General features: G+C 33.8%; 1 protein-coding gene across 3 annotated transcripts in view; it reads right to left on the bottom strand.

Moving 5' to 3' along the window:
- ADK (adenosine kinase) overlaps positions 1-20720 on the bottom strand; it is a 449806-nt gene that overhangs the window by 245168 nt on the left and 183918 nt on the right. The gene's annotated exons all lie outside the window — the stretch shown is intronic.

The following is a 20720-nucleotide window of genomic DNA, read 5'->3' as shown; positions in this document are numbered from 1 at the left end:
GAGTTTTTAGCCTGTAAACAAATAACTGTATTGGAACACCCTTCTTACACACCTGATCTGACCCCCAATGACTTCTTTCTTTACCCGGAGATAAAGGAAATATTGAAAGGAAGACATTTTGATGTCATTCAGGACATCAAGAGTAATACGATGACAGCTCTGATGGCCATTCCAGAAAAAGAGTTCCAAAATTGCTTTGAAGGGTGGACTAGACGCTGGCCTTGGTGCATAGCTTCCTAAGGGGAGTGCCCTGAAGGTGACGTAGTGATATTCAACAGTGAGGTCTGTAGCACTTTTTCTAGGATGAGTCTGCAGTCTTAATCATCAGACTTCGTGTGTTAATAAGCACACGTGTAAAGATGTAAGTTATAACAACAACTTGAGGGAGGAAGGAGCTATAGAGGAGCAGAGGTTTTGTATGCTGTTCAAGTTAGTTTGTATCGATTCAAACTAGACTGTTAATATATTTAGGGTGTTAATCGTACTTTTTCCAGGATGAGTTTGTGAACTTAATTGTCCAATCTCTTATACATATCTATATCTGTATCTATCTATCTATCTATCTATCTATCTATCTATCTATCGAGAGACTACTGCAATACATGGGAGTAGCACCTATGTTAGACTTTGGGGAGTGGCCAAAGAAAATTTCCGAAAGGAAATAGACAAAACTGTGTCCATGCTAAAATTTGTAGAAATTAAGGGACACGGTGGGTCTTGCATGGGATAGTTAATTTTCAGAGGAAGAAGAATGACAAAGAGGCTCAGGAACAAAAAAGAAACTACTGGAATTACAGAACTAAAAGTAAATTCAGAATTCCAAAAAGGATTTTGGTACCTTATAAATGCAATGAATGAAGACGAATAAGGTCTTAGAATCAAAATGCTATAATCTCTTCCTTAAATCTGTATTCTAAAGATGCAGTAGCTTCTAAAACACAATAAATGCATACTGAATATATTCCACTTGGAGATATCATTAATAATATAACTATTAATCCAAGTTAGAAGTTTAGTATAGGACTTGACATAAGGTTGGCACATTTTAACTATTATTAATATTATAATTACTACTACTGTAATTAGTATAAGGTCATCAACACTATTTTATTATTATTTCTAAGGCAAATTGTTAAATATTTAGAATACTAAGGAGTTTGAAGTTTATTTTCTAAGGAGATTTATAGACTGCCTGAGATCCATGGGACCCTATCAGGACAGGGTATGTGTGAGAGGAATGGGGAAATGCATGAACTCCCTGAAATTATAAAGAAACTGATGTATTTTTCAGAGGAGAGGATTCACATATTTCATCAGATTCCTAAAAGGGACTAGGCCACCCACACCAAAAGAGAAGGGTCAAGGAAAGGTGTAGGGAAAACCCAGCTATAGCCTGCCAGGGAGGAAGCCTTTTCTTTTTAAGAAGAGGAACAGGTTGTAAGATTGCACCAAATTAACCAAGAAAACCACTTAATACAAAGGTATTTATCCAAATTGAAAATACTGTGTAAGTTATGTTTTTTAAAAAATAACTTATCTGAAATTGTTACTCAATTTTTTTCAAAAATAAGTAGCCTAGATTTATTTCCAAAGGTCTCTAAAACTAGGTGATAGATAGCATAGCACCTGAATATGCTGTTATAATAGGCCTCAGGGTTTTATTCAATCTGACTTTCACCAGAAGCCTTTAAACAACAAGGTTTCTATCAGATGGATAGTATATATTATACCTCTATATTCTCCCAAGATTTGAAAAAAATCATGCCTACTTCGACAATTTTAGTTTCTTGCTAAGCACTATGAAGTCGTACTTTTAGGTTGGAATAAAAACAGATCTCTTAAGGAGAAAGCAGATGTTTAAAAAGAAAAAACCTTCTAGAAAATGTCTTTAGAACAGAATTCAATATATAGCATTTCCACATTATCTGAAATAAATTCCTTTACGTAATGAAATGATGTAAATATATATGGGAACACACTGATGGGGATCAGGACACACTATTCCAAATTACGGCACAGTGGCTGAAAAAATGTGAGGAAATGGCAGAAGCAGAAAGGGACACTGACCTTCCCTTCTGTTCTCCCCTAAAACAGCTCATAAAACTCTCATGTGAAAAGTGCCCCCCTATGCCTGGAGAAAAAGAACATCCTTATTCCAAAGACAAAAGGATATCAAGAAGAATCCTAACAAAAGTTCATTCAGTTTACTACACTTGCCTCATACTCTGACTTACCATATTTCTACAAGATTTCCCACTCTTCAACAAACCTAGCATAAAAATACTCAGGTCAAACTGTTTCTTTGCGTCTTCATTTCCTTATGAAGGCACCCTGTCACCTAAAAGATATAATAAGTAAATTTGTTTGCTTTGTCAGTTTAATTTTCAGACCCAACCAGGGACACCAAGAGGGTCAAGGAAAACTTTCTCCTTCCCTACTACTCTCAAGCAACTACAAGTTAAAGGAGGTGATAGCAATGGCTGCTTTAGTTTATCATTTTCCCATTATACTCCAAACACTTCTCCTGACAACTTAAGAAACATTGTGCTAAATCCAAATACAAACCGAAGGTTCAGCAAACAACAACAACAAAACCACTATAATCAGCTGAAGATGCGTTAGAAACAACAATATAATGAAGAGCTAAATTAGTTAAGTACTATATTTTGGGCATTATGGTAGTCCTTTAGCTTCTACGTTATCTCAGTTAATCTGAACCACCAAGCATGAGACAGATACTATTCCAATTTGACAGGTGAAGAAAGTAGGCCAGTGGCAGAGCTCAAGTCTGAATTATTTTAGCAGGTATACACTCAATCATTACTCTAGATCTGAGGAAAGAAAGGGAAGCAATGAGAAATCATACTGGAAGGACTATCATCAGACCTCAGCCATAGCTGGCTTGGAAAACAGTAACTGTATGACCTTGTATAAGTAAAGTAATCTTTCTAGTTATCATTGTCCTCAACTGTAAAACTCAGGAAATTATCATGACTTTTTTGAGGATCCATCACTTCAAACTATGAAAAAAAATAGAAGAATATGCGAGATATAAAATAAGAAAATAATTATCATACACGTTTATTGTGGCCAGTTAAAACTGGGCCAGAGAGGTGAAGAAAGTAAAAAACCTGTAGAGAAAAACCACAACGGGTCTTTAGAAGTAAGACTGTCTCTCAGATGCATTCGCCCAGAAATTCTACAAAATCTACAGAGAAGTATGCGAACTAAGAACCAAAGAACAAGAAAAAAATTGAGAAAAACCTTTCTCCTTTACTATTTCTAGCATACACGTTATAAAAAGCAAAATCCCTTAAGGCAGTAAACATCTGCCCATCAACACCTATCAGAAGCAACATCAAAAATATAAGGCAAAGGTCAAGCCAAAGTTTATTGACAATGATGAACTATGACAGCCTCTATTAAATTACCCCTTCTTTCAAGGTGTATGTGATCAAAGCAGCAAAGATATTTTCACTCAGTCACATAACAAGCTATTTGATGAGAATGAAACATCTGGTCAATATCTCCTAACACTGCAATTTCATGCACAGTTAGCATTAGGGCACATTTCTTCTCTTCTTCTTACAGGGTCCATAAGGGTGGCACATATGGTTGATCATTTCATTCAAAAAGGATTCAATTCAAGGCATTACACACAATCGTCTGTGCTTTATGGTGTTTTAAGTCTACCTGCCATCGTTTTCCATCATCATTGCTCACTGCTGTTCTCCTCTGCTATAAAAGCCTGCAAATATGACAGAGCACTTAAAGCTTAACAGCTTTCCTCTACTGGAGTTATAAAGCATTTAAGGCAAAGGAATCTATAAAGTGGGAGGTCGTATTCTATTGTCAAAAACTCCCAATACGTTAAACTATTTACTATTTTATTTACCATTTAAGCAACAATCTAGTACAGAATAAGAAAGCAATTTTTAATATAAAATCAAATGCTTAACTTTCTACATAACACATCAACGTATATTCTTTTGGTATATTTTTAAGTTATAATAAGTGACTTGAAAAAATATCATAGGAACATTTAAAAATTAATTTTAACAAGGGTTTTCAAAATTTCTTTAACTTGACAAAGAGCAATTCTACACCAAGAACATAGGGATGCTAGGATTTTATCAGTCCCATATGATAAAAATTTTCCACTTGAAATCCACGCATTTGTTGCCATGGTAACAGGGCCCTGTTCTTAAACAATTACTGTAGTAAACCTGAACTCACACCATAGATTTCTTTTTTTCACCTTTCTTCCTTTAGCATACTAGCTTCAAGGGAAAAACAAGATTGGGGATAGGAGACATCTTTACAACCACTGTTTCACATTTCCTTTGACACATCTCCATGACAGTATTACTGTACAACTATAGTTCTCGTCTGAAAATAGAATTTACCTAGATGTTAATCGCTGAGTGAATTTCAATGAGGAAATATTCTTCTAGTGATAAAAAAAATCACTGATGACGATCTTACAATAAGCAATATGCCATGGCTGATTAAGGAAGAAGAATATCAAAATAATAAGATCAAACTGAAATCTAAGTAAGATGCAATATCCAGCTCTGTTACTCTAGCAGATAGTTTAAATATTTTATTTGTTCAACTGTTCACTAATTTAGTCAGTCAATCCAATTGAAAGGTATTTTTTGAGTAGTTCTATGGGCCAGGTGCCATGCCTGCACTGGAACACTCATGGTCTCCATCTCTTGGAGATTCCAAATCAAACAAAACAAAATGTAAACAAAACAAAAATATTAAACAGAGAAATAAAATAATTGTGAGAAATGCTATGAAAGAAAAAACAAACAGTTGAGAAAGACTATTTAGTGGTGGGGGGGGAAGAATCTACTTTAAATAGGCCTGTCTAAGAATATTTAACTTGAGGCACAAAATATGCAAATGACCTCAACAGGCAAAGAAGGAGCTTGGGTTAGGGATTTTCCAAACAAAGAACAGCAAGTGCAAAGCTTCTCAGGAGAGAGGCTGGCATAGTAAAAAAAAAATTGAAAATTTGAAAAGTGTGGCTAGAGATCAGTCAGGGAGATGAAGAGTAGCTAAGAAAGTTTGGGAAAATATGCAGGTTCCAGATCGTGCATATCATGTTGGCTACAGTAAAGAGAATAAATTTTATTCAGGGTACAATAGGACACCACTGAAGGGTTTTAAACAAGAAAGTGAAATTACCAAATTTAAATAAGAACCACCTTTGCTACTGTAGATAGAACTATTTTTGTACTGTTTATAAAAGAAGAAGCAATGAGAAGAGAAATTAGAAGGGTGTTATTGACATCCTACATCTAGTCCTTTGGAAAAGCTTATTAGCTCTAAAGGGGAACAAAATATGCCACCCTAAAATGTGCCACTTTGTCATGTGGATTATTTTGAGATGAAGACAATCAAGATCCAGCCAACTCAAGAAAAACTTTTACCTCTCCCTTAACTACTTAAAAAAAAAAATTTAGATAGGGAGCCTGGCTCAGAAAGAGAGCTATTACGAGAGATAATTTTTATCTGAATGACCTATCTGTACGGCAGGGCTAACATCTAATTACCAAACATCTGCTCTTCTTACTGTCCTGTGAATTATCCACCTCGCTTTTGAATCCCCAGGTCCCTATCCCATTCCTTAGCTCAGGATGGCAGATAAGCCTCAACTGCCCACTTGGCCTTGGGTCTCATGTTTTTATGGGGCTCCTGTATGTACAAAATTAAAAATGTGTTTTTCTTCTGTTAATGTATCTAATATTGATTTAATTATTAAACCAGCCAAAGAAACTAGAAGGGTGAAAGAAAATTTTTCTTCCCCAACAGCTCCATCTGAAATTATGTCCAGATTTCAAACCCTTTTTTCCAACCACTTTCCATTAATTCCATTATGATCACCCATCCCAGTTACCGTAATCTCTTCCCTGGATTGTTGCAGTAGTTTCCTAAACTCCTTGCTTCCATCCTTGACATTTTCCTTTTAAAACATAAGTCAGTGCTTGTCATTCCTTTACTTAAAACCCTTCAATGCTCTCCCTATCACTCAGTAAGAAGCAAAAATCATTATATTAGTGTATGAGGCCGTATAGGATCAGCCACTCTTCATTTACCTCCCGCTGTCTCTCTAAACTCATCTCCTGTGGCCCTTCTTATACTGCTCCAACCATACTTAACTCCTTGAAAAATTTTGAAACATGCCAAGCACGTGTTCCCTTTGCAACTGCTGACATCTCTACTATACTAGACACAGACGACTCTTCCTTCATCTTGGAAGTCTTTCCTCATATTTTACCTTCTCAACAAAATTGTTCCACACACCTTATTTAATATTGTAAAATGCTCCTTTTGTTCCAACGTTCCCAATACCACAATCACGCTCTTCTACTTTGTATCCCTATTCTTTAACATCTTCTAATTTGCTACCATACTACATTCGTTATATTTCTCCCTCCCACTAAAATATGTACTTCGTGAAGGAAGGAATTTTAATCTGTTTTGCTCATCAATGCAAGCCCAGCACTTGTCACATGGTAGATAACCAGCAGTATTTCATGAATTGTATCTTATTAACATATCAGTAGATCCCCAGAGATCAACCGATATCAAAAATTTATTTTGATGATATCCATCATATTCCTAAAACATACTTATTTTTTATAAAACAAAAGTAAAACAAAATTAGCATAAGAATAAAATGATGCTTCAATAGATATTGGTTATTAATATTATTGAAGCTTGGCATGTTTTAAATGGCATGTTATCACTGTCATTATTTAACAATGTTGTGGTCAGTGTAATTTTTCTAAAATTAAATAAAGCATGAAAAATATTGACAAGGTGAAAACATAATATCATGGTCTGCAAAAGAAATAAGAATTTTAAGAACAAACATACTTTACTTCTGATTATTATGGGAAATAACTCATTTAATCTCCTTTCACAGATGAAGAAACTGAGGCACAGAAAGGGTGAATAAGTTCCCCAGAACTTAAATCTAGACATTGTACCAACAAAGTCCAAATGTGAACCACTCTTCTGCAATGGTCACTGAAGGAAATACATTAAAAAAATTATTATAAATAGTAAAGAGAGTTTATAAGATGTTCAGTTACTAAAACATGTGCTTTACAAACTTTCTCATACAATAATAACAACTTACTAGAAAAATAATGAGATTTAATGTACAATATGACTATAGTTACCACTGCTGTGTGATACATATGAAATTAAGAGAGTAGATTCTAAGAGTTCTCACCACAAAGAAAAAAATATTTTTCTCTTTTTCATTTCATTTTATTGTAACTATATGAGGTGATGAATATTAACTAAACTTACTGTGATAACCGTTTCACAATATATGTTAAGTCAAATCTTTATACTGTACAGCTGAAACTCATACAGTGGTGTATGTCAATTATATCTCAATAAAACTGGAAAAAATATTTTTAAAAGGAATAATTCTACATACAATAGCAGCAAAAAGAAACCACACTTGAAGCCACTGATCAATCTTAGCATAACTAAAATTGGAACAACCAGATATGATGGGTTATAGGGATACAGACAAGATATCAGAGAAATGATAGAGTAACACTTATTAAAAGATTCTTGCCTAAAGAAACAAAACTTCCATCTAACCAAACCTCCAGCTCTATGAGCAAATATTAAATATGAAGCAACAGACAAAATCCAGAAAATGAGATAATCTACAGTACAAATAACCCAGTTTCTCTTTTTTAAAAAAAGTCAATGACACTTTAAAAGAGGGGAATCAGGGTAATTACTAAGTCAAAGATACAAAGTATAAATGCAATGTTTGAATTCTTGTTTAGATCCTGAGTCAAATAAACCTATCACAAATGGATATTTTTGAAACAATTATGAAAATGTGAATACGAATTGGATATTAAATGACATTAAAAATTAATATTTTAAGGTAATAGTATGGTGGTGGTGTTTTTTTACAGTGCCATTCCTGAAAAGTAAATTTGAAAGATTTATAAATGAAGTGACAAGATATGTGGGATTTGCTTCATAGGAGAAAGAGATAAAACAAATATGGCAAAATGTTAAATTACTGAAGCTAGATAATCGGTATATGGGGTTCATTATACTATTCTATTTCTGTGTCGGTTTGAAATTTTCTATAATAAAAAGTTTAAAAAAAATACACACACACACACACACACACACACATACAATATGGGGAGCTAAAATGAAAATGTTGATGTAGGACATAAAGAAGAAAAACATTTACCCCAAAACACATATAATAAAAATGTTACTTCTCACCAATGAACCTATAAATTCCAATGTGATATTTTGAAAACATCAATATAATCCTTAAATCCACCTGAGAGGATAACAGGAAAATACACTCGGAAAAAGATGAGTAATAACAATGGGGCAAGTAGAGGACTTATTACCAGGTATTAAAATGTATTATTTGGCAACTGTAATTAAAATAATGTGGTACTGACTGACACATAAAGAAACCAAGGGAAAAAACAGAGTTCAAATATAGACCCAAGTACCAATGGTAATACAGTAAGGATACAGATGACATTTCATTGAGATGGAAAAGAGGGAATTACTCAACTGAGTGGGCTAAGTATATAACTATGGGGAAGAGGTATTCCCTCACCTCACACTGTAACCAAAAATATAAAACATAAAACCAGAAGGTAGAAAATTCAGTTACTTATTTTAATAACTTTCAATCAGAGACAGATTTCCTAACTATGGCATGAATTCCAAATAATATAAAGGAAAGTACTGATAGCTGTGACTAGATATAAACTTAAGATCACTATACAGGAAAAAGAAGTGTATGTAGCAGGGGGTGGGGGGAAATCAGTCTCCTTAATAGACGAGACACTCTGAAAAATCAGTAAGGAAAAGATCTGCAAGGTTATCACAGGGTGGTGGTGCTTGATAGCGTGATGCCCATAAGTACAGGCAATGATACCTACACTCCTTTAACATAGGTAAAGAAAACACGCATGTAAGACACCGAAAGGGCTGTACGTAATAAGAAAATCAACTTGCAAATCCAAGAGGAATCTTCACTGGCTTTCAAATGTGTATCACGGATGCTACTGTTGATGCTAGCTCCTGTTTGCAGTGAGGATGCCATAAGGTCTTTCAAGAAGCACCCTTTGCCATTCTCACGGTACTGCTGAGGTGCTTAGGCCATTCTGGCCCCTCCTGAGTGACCCTAATAAGAGACTTTAGCTTTAAGCCTGTCTATCCACTAAGTGTAACTAAGTTGTAACAACTATATCATAGTTCTGAGTGCTAGTTGTGAGGCCAGATGAATCAAAGGACAATTTCCCAGGCATATCCATATCTGATGGGCCCACATTTTAGTCCACCTGTATCTATTTTTACAATGAAATAAACAGCAATGGACAATAAACGTATGTATTTTTTGCACAGTAACATAATTACATAGTAGCATCAGATAATTAAAATGTATAGAGTTCTTTTAGGAAGAAAGGTTTACACGTGGAGAGTTCAAGGAGAATCTTATTAGTAGCTCAATCATAACATCATCAAAATAAAAATGTTACTGGGCACCCACCATGGAATTATACACTTTTTAATCCAACAAATTTCTATTAAGCTCATAGCTAAAGTACTCTGTGAGGGAATACAATCTTGAAAATGACCTTGCGGAGTTCACAGTCTAGTGCAGGAGGCAGCATTGAAACAAATTCAAATTCAATGAGCATTATAATAGCGGTATATACAAAATATTCTGAGAGTATCAAGAAGTTTGGGGAGTTATGAAAAAGTCAAAGAAAAAATGACAAACAAACTCGTTCTTGAGGGTTGAAGATTTTACCTTGCTGAGAACAAGAAAAACAAAAATAAAATAGCATGTTTTATGAAGGACCAGTAGTCAGTAACACTGAAAAATCAGGCTGGGATCAGAGAGTTGCTTGATAAAAATGTACTTTAAAAAGGTAATTTTAGCAACAATGTTCAGAAAACTAACCAAAAACTTTTGGGAGACAATAGACCATGGGTATTTCATGTCTCTGTGGGTCTATCAGATTTTGTTCTCTCTATTTTAAAGATGTTTATATAGCAAACAACCTTAGAAGTTAACAATATTGGCTTTATCTCAGGGTAAATAAAGGTTAGGCAGGTTTCCAACAAGCACCTTTAAAGACTGGGGTTTTCTAAGGTCAGGACTCCTCAATCGTGAGGCAAACTCTGTGAGCACAGCTTCCACCTGCATCAACCTCCAGTTGCTCCTGAGTGAGTGGCAATGAAAGCAGAACCAATGGGAATATGAAACTCATGACTCATGCAGCCTCCTGGCCTTGAGTAAAAAATTCCTTTGTCTCTGAACCAGGAGGCTCTTGTCTTCTGTCAACATCTATGAAACTGCAAAGGACTAATTCGTTAGCTTGCAAGTGGGGTAAAATCCAAGACATTTCACAGTTCCTGAAAACGACTTCTTCAAAAAGAAGAGGACCGGGACGGGGCATAGGAAGACCAATTACCTGGCCATGTAGGGTTATAGAAAAAAGATAAGGCTCTCAACCTTAGGAATTCTAAGGAAAAGAGAAAACAGTTATAAGAAAAAAAAATATGGAGGTAAAAAGGACAAGACTTGGAACTCACTGGGTGAGGGAGAAAGTAGGTTGAGTCTGACTATCATGTCTGTAACGGATGACTGATGGGCAGTTATGTCATTAATAAAGAAAATTTAAGAAGATAGGAGCAAGTACAATGTAAAAAGCCAGAAAATGGTGAGTTTTGTTTGAACATACAGAATTATGAGGATATTTTTGTAGAGATACCTACTGGAACTTTCGAAATACCAGTTTGTAGTTCCAGAAAGAGGTAGAAAATAGAAAAAAAAAGCATCCATCTATTGTTGAAGTGGGTCTGTAGACCCTGAGAACTTCTCAGGGGATCCACAAAATCAACTCCATTTTCACAATAATAAGATGTTATTTGCATTTTCCACTGTTGACATTTGTGTTCATAGTGCAAGTTCAAAGGTGGGTAAAACTGCTGGTACCTAAAAACAAATAAAGGCAATGCAACCAAGCTGTCCTAGTAGTCATTGAATTCTTCACAACCCTGTGCTCAAATTAAAAAGATACCAATTTAACAATTTTTTGAAGCAGCAAAAATCATTCATTTTGAACAAATATTAACACTTAAATACACATCTTTTTAATACTCGGTGTAAGGAAATGGGAAGTATGAATGAAATACAATGGTTTCCTGAGGAAAAGCACTTGTGCAGTTGAGTTTCTGTATAAACGGCTGTTTAATGGAAAACTATTTTTATTTGAAATAATGACTGACAGACAAATGATAGTTATTCAGACTTGCATATTTGGCAGACATTTTCTTAAAAATGAAAAAAAAGTAAGTCTGTCACTTAAAAAATAACTGTCAGGATTTATTGCTAATAATAAAATTTGAGCTTTCAACTGAAAATTATAATTGTGTAAAAATCATATCCACCACGGTGAGATTCTCAATACATAAAGGACTGTATTTTTGAGACTGGTCGTGAAATAGACAAATGAGACATTTTTGCAAGATCTGCATAATTTAATGAACAAAAACTTTGCAAGTGACCAAAGTATTATAGTAAAATTGATGTATGGATCAGATTCAGAGTGATCCACTCAGAGTGAACAGATCAATGCATATTTTTTTTAACGTAACAGCTTTGTTGAAATACAATTCACATACCATACACTTTTCATTTAAACTGTACAATTCAATGGTATTTAATATATTCACAGCATTGTGCAAGCATCACCACATCAATTTTAGAACATTTTCAACACTCCAAAAAGAACCCCTCATCACTTACTTAGTCATCACACCCTAAAACCCCTATTGCCACAAACCCTAAGCAACCACTAACGTATTTTCTGCAGCTATAAATATGCGGAAAAAATTTCACAGAGATGGAATCATAAAATATGAGGATTCTTTCACTTAGCATAATGTTTTCAAGGTTCATCCATACTGTGGCATGAATCAGTACCTCATTTCTTTTTATTGCCAATATTCTATCATATGAATACTCCACATTTTATTTATCCATTCATCAGTTGATGGACATTTGGGTTATTTCCACTTTTTGGCTGTTATGACTAATACTGCTATAAACATTAATGCACAAGTTTTGGGGTAAACATATGTTTTCATTTCTCTTGGGCTATCTGCCTAGAATTGCTGGGTCATAGGTAAATCATTATCCATCAGATCCTGTGTCTACTTTTTCAGTTGGGTTTTTCTTCTTAATGATGTCAAGAACCAAAAAATCTGTTTACATATTAGGAAGATTAGCTCTTTGTCTGCTGTATCTTGCAAATATCCATTTCATCTTTGTTTGTGATGACTCTCACCTACTTTTCTTGCATTTTATGTACTTTAATCTTTCTGATTTATTAGATTAGAAACAATAAGAAATTGACAGAGAAAGGTAAGCCAGTAAAAGGTACAGAGAAAGGGTGACTCAAGAGTTAACAAGAACCAAAAAAAAGTGCTAGCTGTACTGCAAGCTAATGGAAGAAACAAAGTTTCAAAATTGATGGAGTAATCCACAAATGAAACAACCTTAACTAGGTCAATTAGGATCCCATCTTTTAAATGGCCATTGGGTCTGGTAATTATATTATTAGTGACTTTTGGAAACAAATGTTTCCAAAGAGAGATATGGTTGAGATTCCACATTGCAGTTAGTGAATAAAGAATGAGTTGGAGGTGGAGGACTGGTAATGAATGTAAACAACTCTGTCTAGACATCTGGCAGGGCAGAGAACAGGGAAAAGGACAACAGTTTGAGAATTTAGAGAAAAAAAGAAAATGGAATAGAGTTAAAAAGGCAAAATTATATAATCAAGTTTGGACAATGGGAGAGAAGGTGAAGAAGTTGATACCTAATGATTTCCATTGTAATTATAGAGAAGTGTATGAGGTCACTTAGGGTAAAATGGTACAAATTGAGAAAAATTCAAACAAACACAAAGGAAAATGAGAATTGGAATAGAAACTGAAAGTATTGTAGATGCAAACATATATGAGTCCCTTATAATGCCTAGAAAAATGCCTTGCACATAGATGGACTCAGTGAGTATGTATAAAATTTAACTAAACTTGGGATAATTAAAAATATATATGCTCTAAAAAATTTATATGTGTTTAACATGTTTTATGTAAACCAGTATACTAATATGATAATTACACTGTGACATGATTTCCCAAGGAGAACATACTCATATAACCCCATTTATTTAATCTCTATAGTCAAATCATTTCTATAATAAAAGCAAAAGGAAAAAGTATTAAAATTGCTAATTAATGGTAAAACCTGTATCTAAATAGAGTTAGAGTGATGACCTTACTAAATGTATTCAGCTACTAAATGTACTCTGAAAATGATTTTTTAATTAATAAACTAACACCAGGGGAAATGGGGTGAGGATTACAAAAGAATTCTCTGTACTCTCTTTGAAACTTTTATGTAAATATAAAATTATTCCAAATAAGAAGTTTATTTTTAAAAACTATAATAATTTTACATTTATTAACTTTTTATTTTGAAATAATTTTCTACTTACAACAAAGATGCAAAATAATACAGAGAATTCCCACATTTCTTCCACACAGCTTTATATTAACATGTTATATAATAAAATGATCAAAATCATAAAATTGCTTTTATATTTTGAAGTGTTTGTCCCTAATATCATAAACATCTTCTCTGTTTCATAAGGTAGTATTTTTACTGCAAAAAATTTTTAACACAGTTTGTTGATATTCATCTCAGGTGACAAATAAAAGGACACATTTCCATTTGCAAGTTGAGTAAAACACAGTGTTTTCACTTATCAATTATATTCTTCCATTTTCCAGGATGTATTGCTACTTTGGAAATGGATAACCTCCTAGTGGATGGATAATAAAGTATTATTTAAAATTGTAAAAGATTTACATTAATCTTTAAAAGAATTTCTTGAAAGAAAACCTACCATTTACAGAAATGTTACAGGAAGAACTAAGTCAGGTATGGAGACCAGAAATTTGAAATAAGAGGAATACATAAAATATTATTATGATTTTCATCAAATAGCCTCAATATACAAGATATTGTGGTGGATGATTAGTTAGACTGATCTAGAATCGGTGGCTAGGCACTACGAAATGAAAGGACACAAAATTGAGAGAAAAATGTAAGTGTAGTCAAATGCACTATGTGTAGCGAAATGGCAGTTTTGGTGGTAATGAAGCTTACAAGTACAAAGGCTAGGAGAATTTTATGATAAAAGAACTGAAATAATAGGAGAAAAGTCAGGGAAAAGATTGCAAAAGATAAGAATAAAATGTTACATTTTCAGATTCCATATATAGAACTACAAGGGGTGTTAATGCACAGCATGTAGACATTACAGAGTATGCATGGTTTAAAAAATACCAAGTTCAACAAAATCTGAAACCAGGGTGATGGCCAAGCTACAACAATGAAGTCAGATAACTACTAGTTAAATTATTCCTTAATTTCTGGTTGAGGAATACTTGGCAAGCCACAATAAAATTCACTTAACCATTTTTGTATTATGAAAATATAGGAAAAATTATAACGAAGATGAAAAGAGGTGTACTGTACTGTGCTTTCATTTTATTGCTTTAGTTTTCATTGAAATGTGCATTTTACCAGGCTTCTTTGGACCCTAGAAAATAGACAATTTGAAAAAATGATTGTCAAAAAAGTGAAATGCTAAAATGGATCAAAGACATAAACATAAGATCTGAAACAATAAATTGCATAGAAGAAAGCATAGGTACTAAACTTAGGGACCTTGGGTTCAGAGAGTTTTTTAATGAATTGAACCTCAAAGGCAAGGGAAGTAAAAGCAAAAATAAATGAATGGGACTATATCAAACCAAAAAGCTTTTGCATAGCAAAAGAAACCACAATAAAACAAAAAGGCAACCAACCAAATGGGAGAAGACATTTGCAAACAGCACTTCCATGAGGGGCTAATATCCAAAATATATAAAGACCTCATCCAACTCAACAACAAAAAAATCATACAATCCAACTTAAAAATGGGCAGAGGACCTGAACAAACACTTCTCCCAAGAAGACATACAACCAACCAATAGACAAATGAAAAAATGCTGAACTTCACTAGCTATTAGGGAAACGCAAATCAAAACCATAACGAGATACCACCTCACACCTGTGAGAATGGCTATTATCAACAAGACAAGGAATAAGAAGTGTTGGAGAGGTTGTAGAGAAAAAGGAAGCCTCATCCACTGCTGGTGGGAATGTAAACTGATACAACCACTATGGAAAACAGCATGGAGGTTCCTCAAAAAATTAAGAATAGAATTACCATATGACCAGCAATCCCTCTTCTGGGGATCTACCCCACAAATCTGAAAACATTTATCCGTAAAGATACATGTACCCCTATGTTCACTGCAGCATTATTAACAGTGGCCAAGACATGAAAACAACCAAAGTGTCTTTCGATAGATGATTGGATAAAGAAGATGTAGTACATATATACAATGGAATGTTACTTGGTAATAAGAAAAGATGAAATACTGCCACTTGTGACAACATGGATGGATCTTGAGATTATTATGCTAAGTGAAATAAGTCAGACAGAAAAAGTCGAGAACCATATGACTTCACCCATATATGGGATATAAAACTGAAAACAACAAAAGAACAAGACAAACAAGCAAGCACACAAAAAATCATAGACACAGACAACAGTTTAGTGGTTACCAGATGGCAAGGGGTAGGGGTGGCAGAAGAGAGTAAAAGGGATCAAATACATGGTGATGGAAGAACTGACTCTGGGTGGTGAACACACAATGTGATACATTGATGATGTATTACAGAATTGTACACTTGAAACCTATATAATTTTACTAACCAATATCACCCCTATAAATTCAATAAAAAAAATTTTTAAAAAAAAACATTGTCTTGAAAAGATATATTAGAGCAGGATCGCTATTTCACAACATATTTCAATCTTAGTTTTTCAAATAATATCTAATATTATTAACTTGAACTGAAAGTAGTGTTATTCATAAAAAAGTCTTATTTCTTCAAGAAAGTAAGGTGAAGGTGAGTGATATAAAAAGTATTTTAAGATTCAAGAAACAAAAACAAATTCTAAACTAATGCTATAAAGAAATATTCAGCATTCAATAAATGCCTGCTGACTCAGTATAGAAGGATCTGAGCATATGTACAAAACATGCTGGGATTTAATATAAAGTCATTGTTCTGAGGAGAGCATAAAAAAACAATGACAAAGTATAACCGATATGAAAATATAAATGGAATTTTTATTAAAATAAAAAATACTGATAGTCATGAATGTCCCATTTATTATATAAAGATTTAAATAAAAATTACAAATGATCACAGGGACCCTAACTAAAACTTTAGCATAAAACACAGGCAACTATTTTTTCAAGAATTATAATTCTTCATCTGGTTAACACTTAACAACTACAGACATTATTATATGGACTCCCAGGAATCAACTGGTATTAAATGTTACAAATTAAGAGACTATTATTCAGAGAAACTGCTACTTTGTAAAGTAGACCAAAAAAATAGAATATTTCGGTTCCAGGATAATTTATTACCCATTTCTAAGTAGTTGGTACACAGTGGAAATTTCCTGATAGCTAAGGCATATACCTCATTAAAAGATACAATTAGTCTCCAGAAATTATATGCAACAAGAGAGTATAGGTATTCAAACAAATTTGTAAAGTAAACCCTTTACATAAAGCAGAAAAATGTTATATCTACAAATGTTTCATTTGGAAAATACTGGAGGTCAGATTTATTACATCTTTGAAAAATCTGGAGATAACATGAGTCAGATACTAAAGATGTATGATTCTCTCTTGCAAAAACTAATCTCTTTCACACATTGATTACAAATGAATATGTCAGCATTATGGCTAAACCTTCCAGTTTGTCTTGAACATAAGTCAAAATAAATACATATCCTTTCAAAATATGTATGTTAGGAAATCTAATCGAAACCATTTCAAAAAGTTGAAGGGAACTGACTTTTTCTTTGGGGGTTGGGGAGAGAAGCAAATTTTAGATTATGATTTTTCCAAATGTAAAAGTGGCTGATTTTAATTTTTCTTTTCCAAACCCAGAAGTTGTAATTGCTAATACACACATTTCATTGTGAAGTTATTTTTCATCAAAATGTGTTGCTTGAAAAGGAAACATCATGATTAAAAACATACTAATCAGTAAAGCTATCCGGAAACTTATAGTTTAATGCACCACAACAATAATTGCAAAGGACTATTTTGAAACCAGCTCAAAATTAGTCTATATGACCTTTTAAAACTATTAATCAAAGGTTCTTCATAATAAATACTTCTTAAATATCGTCTACCCTAAATACACATATCCCAAACGCACCTCTAATCATAATTTATTGGACCAATTACATATCAGAAAAAATTATAGGAAACGGTCAAAAAGGCTCAAAAGATGTTGCCCACTCCAATTTGAGAGTGATAACCCCAAAAGTATGATAGGCAAACGTATTTAACAAGAAAACAAATTAGTCAAGGTTAAGCTAGTGCTGGCTTCCAAAGAAATAATGCTGATAGTAACACTCCACTCCACTCACAATGTTTGCTCAGTAGATGCTCAGTCATTTTTGGAGACTGATTTCCTTGTGATTAAAAACTGAGTTGAGCTTAGGCAATGCATTTAGTGCTATATGGACACGAATTCCTTTAGGTTTTGTTGTTGGTTGGTTGGTTGGTTTAAATAGCTTTACAGAGGTTTAAATGACACAAAATTATCTGTACAAATTAAAGTGTAATATTGTGTAAGTTTTGACATATGTATATTCCCGATACGCAATTAATCAATTTTCTCTTTTACAGATCATTCTATTGGTGTCATATCTAAGAAATCTGTCCACTTAATTTCATTCACTAATGTTTTATAGTTTTCAGTATACAGATCGTGTGTATCTTCGGTCAGATCTGTCCCTAAGTATTTTATATTATTGATGTTATGGCAAACATTTCTTTTATTAAATTTCAATTTCAAATGTTTGTTGCTAGTGAAGAAAAATATACTTGCTTTTTAAAATATTGACTTTGTCTCCTGTAAATGTGCTAAACTCAATTAGTTCTACCACTTTTTTGTAGATTTCTATAGGATAATGTACATAGATAATCATGTCACAGATGAATGACAGATTTACTTCTGCTTTTCTAATCTAAATGCCTTCTTTTTATTGACTATTGACTAATGGCTCTGGCTAGAACTTCCAGTACAATGTTGAATAGAAGTGGTGAAAGCAGACATCATTGTCTTGTTCCTGATTTCAGAGGGAAAGCATTCAGTCTTTCAACAATAGATATAATGTTACCATTAGTTCTTCATAGATGCTATTTATCAGGTTGAGGAGGTTCCCCTCTATTGCCAGTTTAGAGTGATTTATGAGGAATGGACACTGGGTTTTATCAAATGCCTTTTTTGCATCTACAGACATGATCATATGGCTTTCACCTGGGAGGGTAAATCCAGTACTTGTTACCCCATCATTTTAGAAAGAGCCCCAAATTCTTTTAATTTTGAATAATGAAAAATATAATCTGATTCAATGAATGTAGTCAAGTATGCAAATATACAGTTCAGATTTATAAGAAAAAGACCTGCTTCTAACTCTTCATCTATTATGAATTAGTAGGCCTTTAGATAAAATGGCTAAACTCCACCTAAATGGCTACCAATATCCCATAGCAAAATAGGATGTTATATTCTAATACACTGTCTGATGAACAATAATAACATTTCAGACAGAAATTTGAAGTAGACGAGTGAATTCTGGCAGAGCTAGAAACTGTAAATACATAGCTTCCTTAAATCAATAGCATTTATCATGGTTTTCTCTAACGTGAGATTAAAAGATGAATGATGCATAGCCATTTTAATATCAGTAAATGTTCAGAAATGAATCAAGAAATATTAAGTTAAAAAAAAAAAGATTTCAAAAGGTCAACTTGGATTGGCCTCTCTGGCTCTACCCAATCAGAGTTGATTCTTATTATTCCGGGTACTTATGTTGTACATTCTTGGCATGAAGATTGACTTCATGAATACTGAACCACTGCTCCTAGGCGAAATACAGGGTTAGGTTTTTTTGAACTTTTTGTTACATTTTTGTCAATCAATCAGTATCAATACATAACTTTGTTTTACATGTGGTTCTCTTTACAGACACATTTTACTCCTACATATACATACAAGGTTGAACAATTCAGTTCACAAACTCATCCTAGAAAAAGTGCTACATCCCTCATTATGGTCACCTTTGAAGTACTCCCCTTGGGAAGCTATGCACTGACGCCAGCGCCTAGTCCACCCTTCAAAGCAACTTTGGAACTCTTTTTCTGGAATGGCCGTCAGAGCTGTCATCATATTACCCTTGATGTCCTGAATGTCATCAAAATGTCTTCCTTTCAATACTTCCTTTATCTTTGGGTAAAGAAGGAAGTCATTGGGAGCCAGATCAGGTGAGTAGGGAGGGTGTTCCAATACAGTTATTTGTTTACTGGCTAAAAACTCCCTCACAGACAGTGCCATGTGAGCTGGTGCCTTGTCATGATGCAAGAGCCACGAATTGTTGGCGAAAACTTCAGGTCATTTTCGTCTAACTTTTTCACTCGGCCTTTTCAGCACTTTCAAATAGTAAACTTAGTTAACTGTTTGTCCAGTTGGTACAAATTCAAATTCATAATGAATAATCCCTCTGGTATCAAAAAAGGTTAGCAACATTGTTGCAACAAGTTTGCAAACTTAATTGTTAGGCCGCATATATAAAGGTAAAACTACATTTAAAAATACATACACATTTATATTCGGTTCATCAACACTGAACTCACGGCCAATAGCACTAGAACACACGCCTGGAAAGAGTGTGTCTAACACTGATTTTCTCTGTTTGGAACAATACAGCCTTCTAGCACCTACGCACACTAGACAGCATTTCAACACTATGCTTGAGGGCCATTTTAGACAACAAAAACACCAAAATGCAAGAAAACATGGCACTAAATACACCACAAAAAGGATACTTGTTTATAGTAATGCGTGCTGGAACATGAAGCAGAGGGCTGCCTGGCTTGACCTCAGATGGTAATGGGCACATCATGCAACTCAAATTTTTTTGCTGCTCTGCATATGTCTGTGAATGATTCCAAAAGTGCTCTGGGTACTGATTTTAGATTTACAAATAAATTTTTCCTGAGTAGGTGAAGTTGCAAATACAGATTCCATAAATAACAAGAATCAATTATATATATAGTGGGATCCATCATGACTTTTATCAATATTTTAAATCAGTTGTTCTTGACTATTTTTTGAGTCTTGGATTCTGAGAATATAACAGAAATTTTGTATTCTCTGAAAAAAATCATGCAGTAAAAAAGTTGTCATTTCAGTGGATGAAATGACAATTATGGACCTCCTATAGGTCTATAAACAGATCTCCATTCCAACTGATAACCCATGGACCATAGTTTTTAAATGCCACATTTAGAGGTTTGTAGGCAAAGAATTTTAAAAGCATCCCTGGATAATCATTTTAGATGTCAACTACTGATTAACTCTTCATATTTACAAAATAGTCATCGCTGTACATACCATC

The sequence above is a fragment of the Rhinolophus ferrumequinum genome, chromosome 16, assembly GCF_004115265.2.
Source record: "Rhinolophus ferrumequinum isolate MPI-CBG mRhiFer1 chromosome 16, mRhiFer1_v1.p, whole genome shotgun sequence".
NCBI classification, from domain to species: domain Eukaryota; kingdom Metazoa; phylum Chordata; class Mammalia; order Chiroptera; family Rhinolophidae; genus Rhinolophus; species Rhinolophus ferrumequinum.
This window is presented reverse-complemented; position numbering and strand designations above follow the sequence as displayed.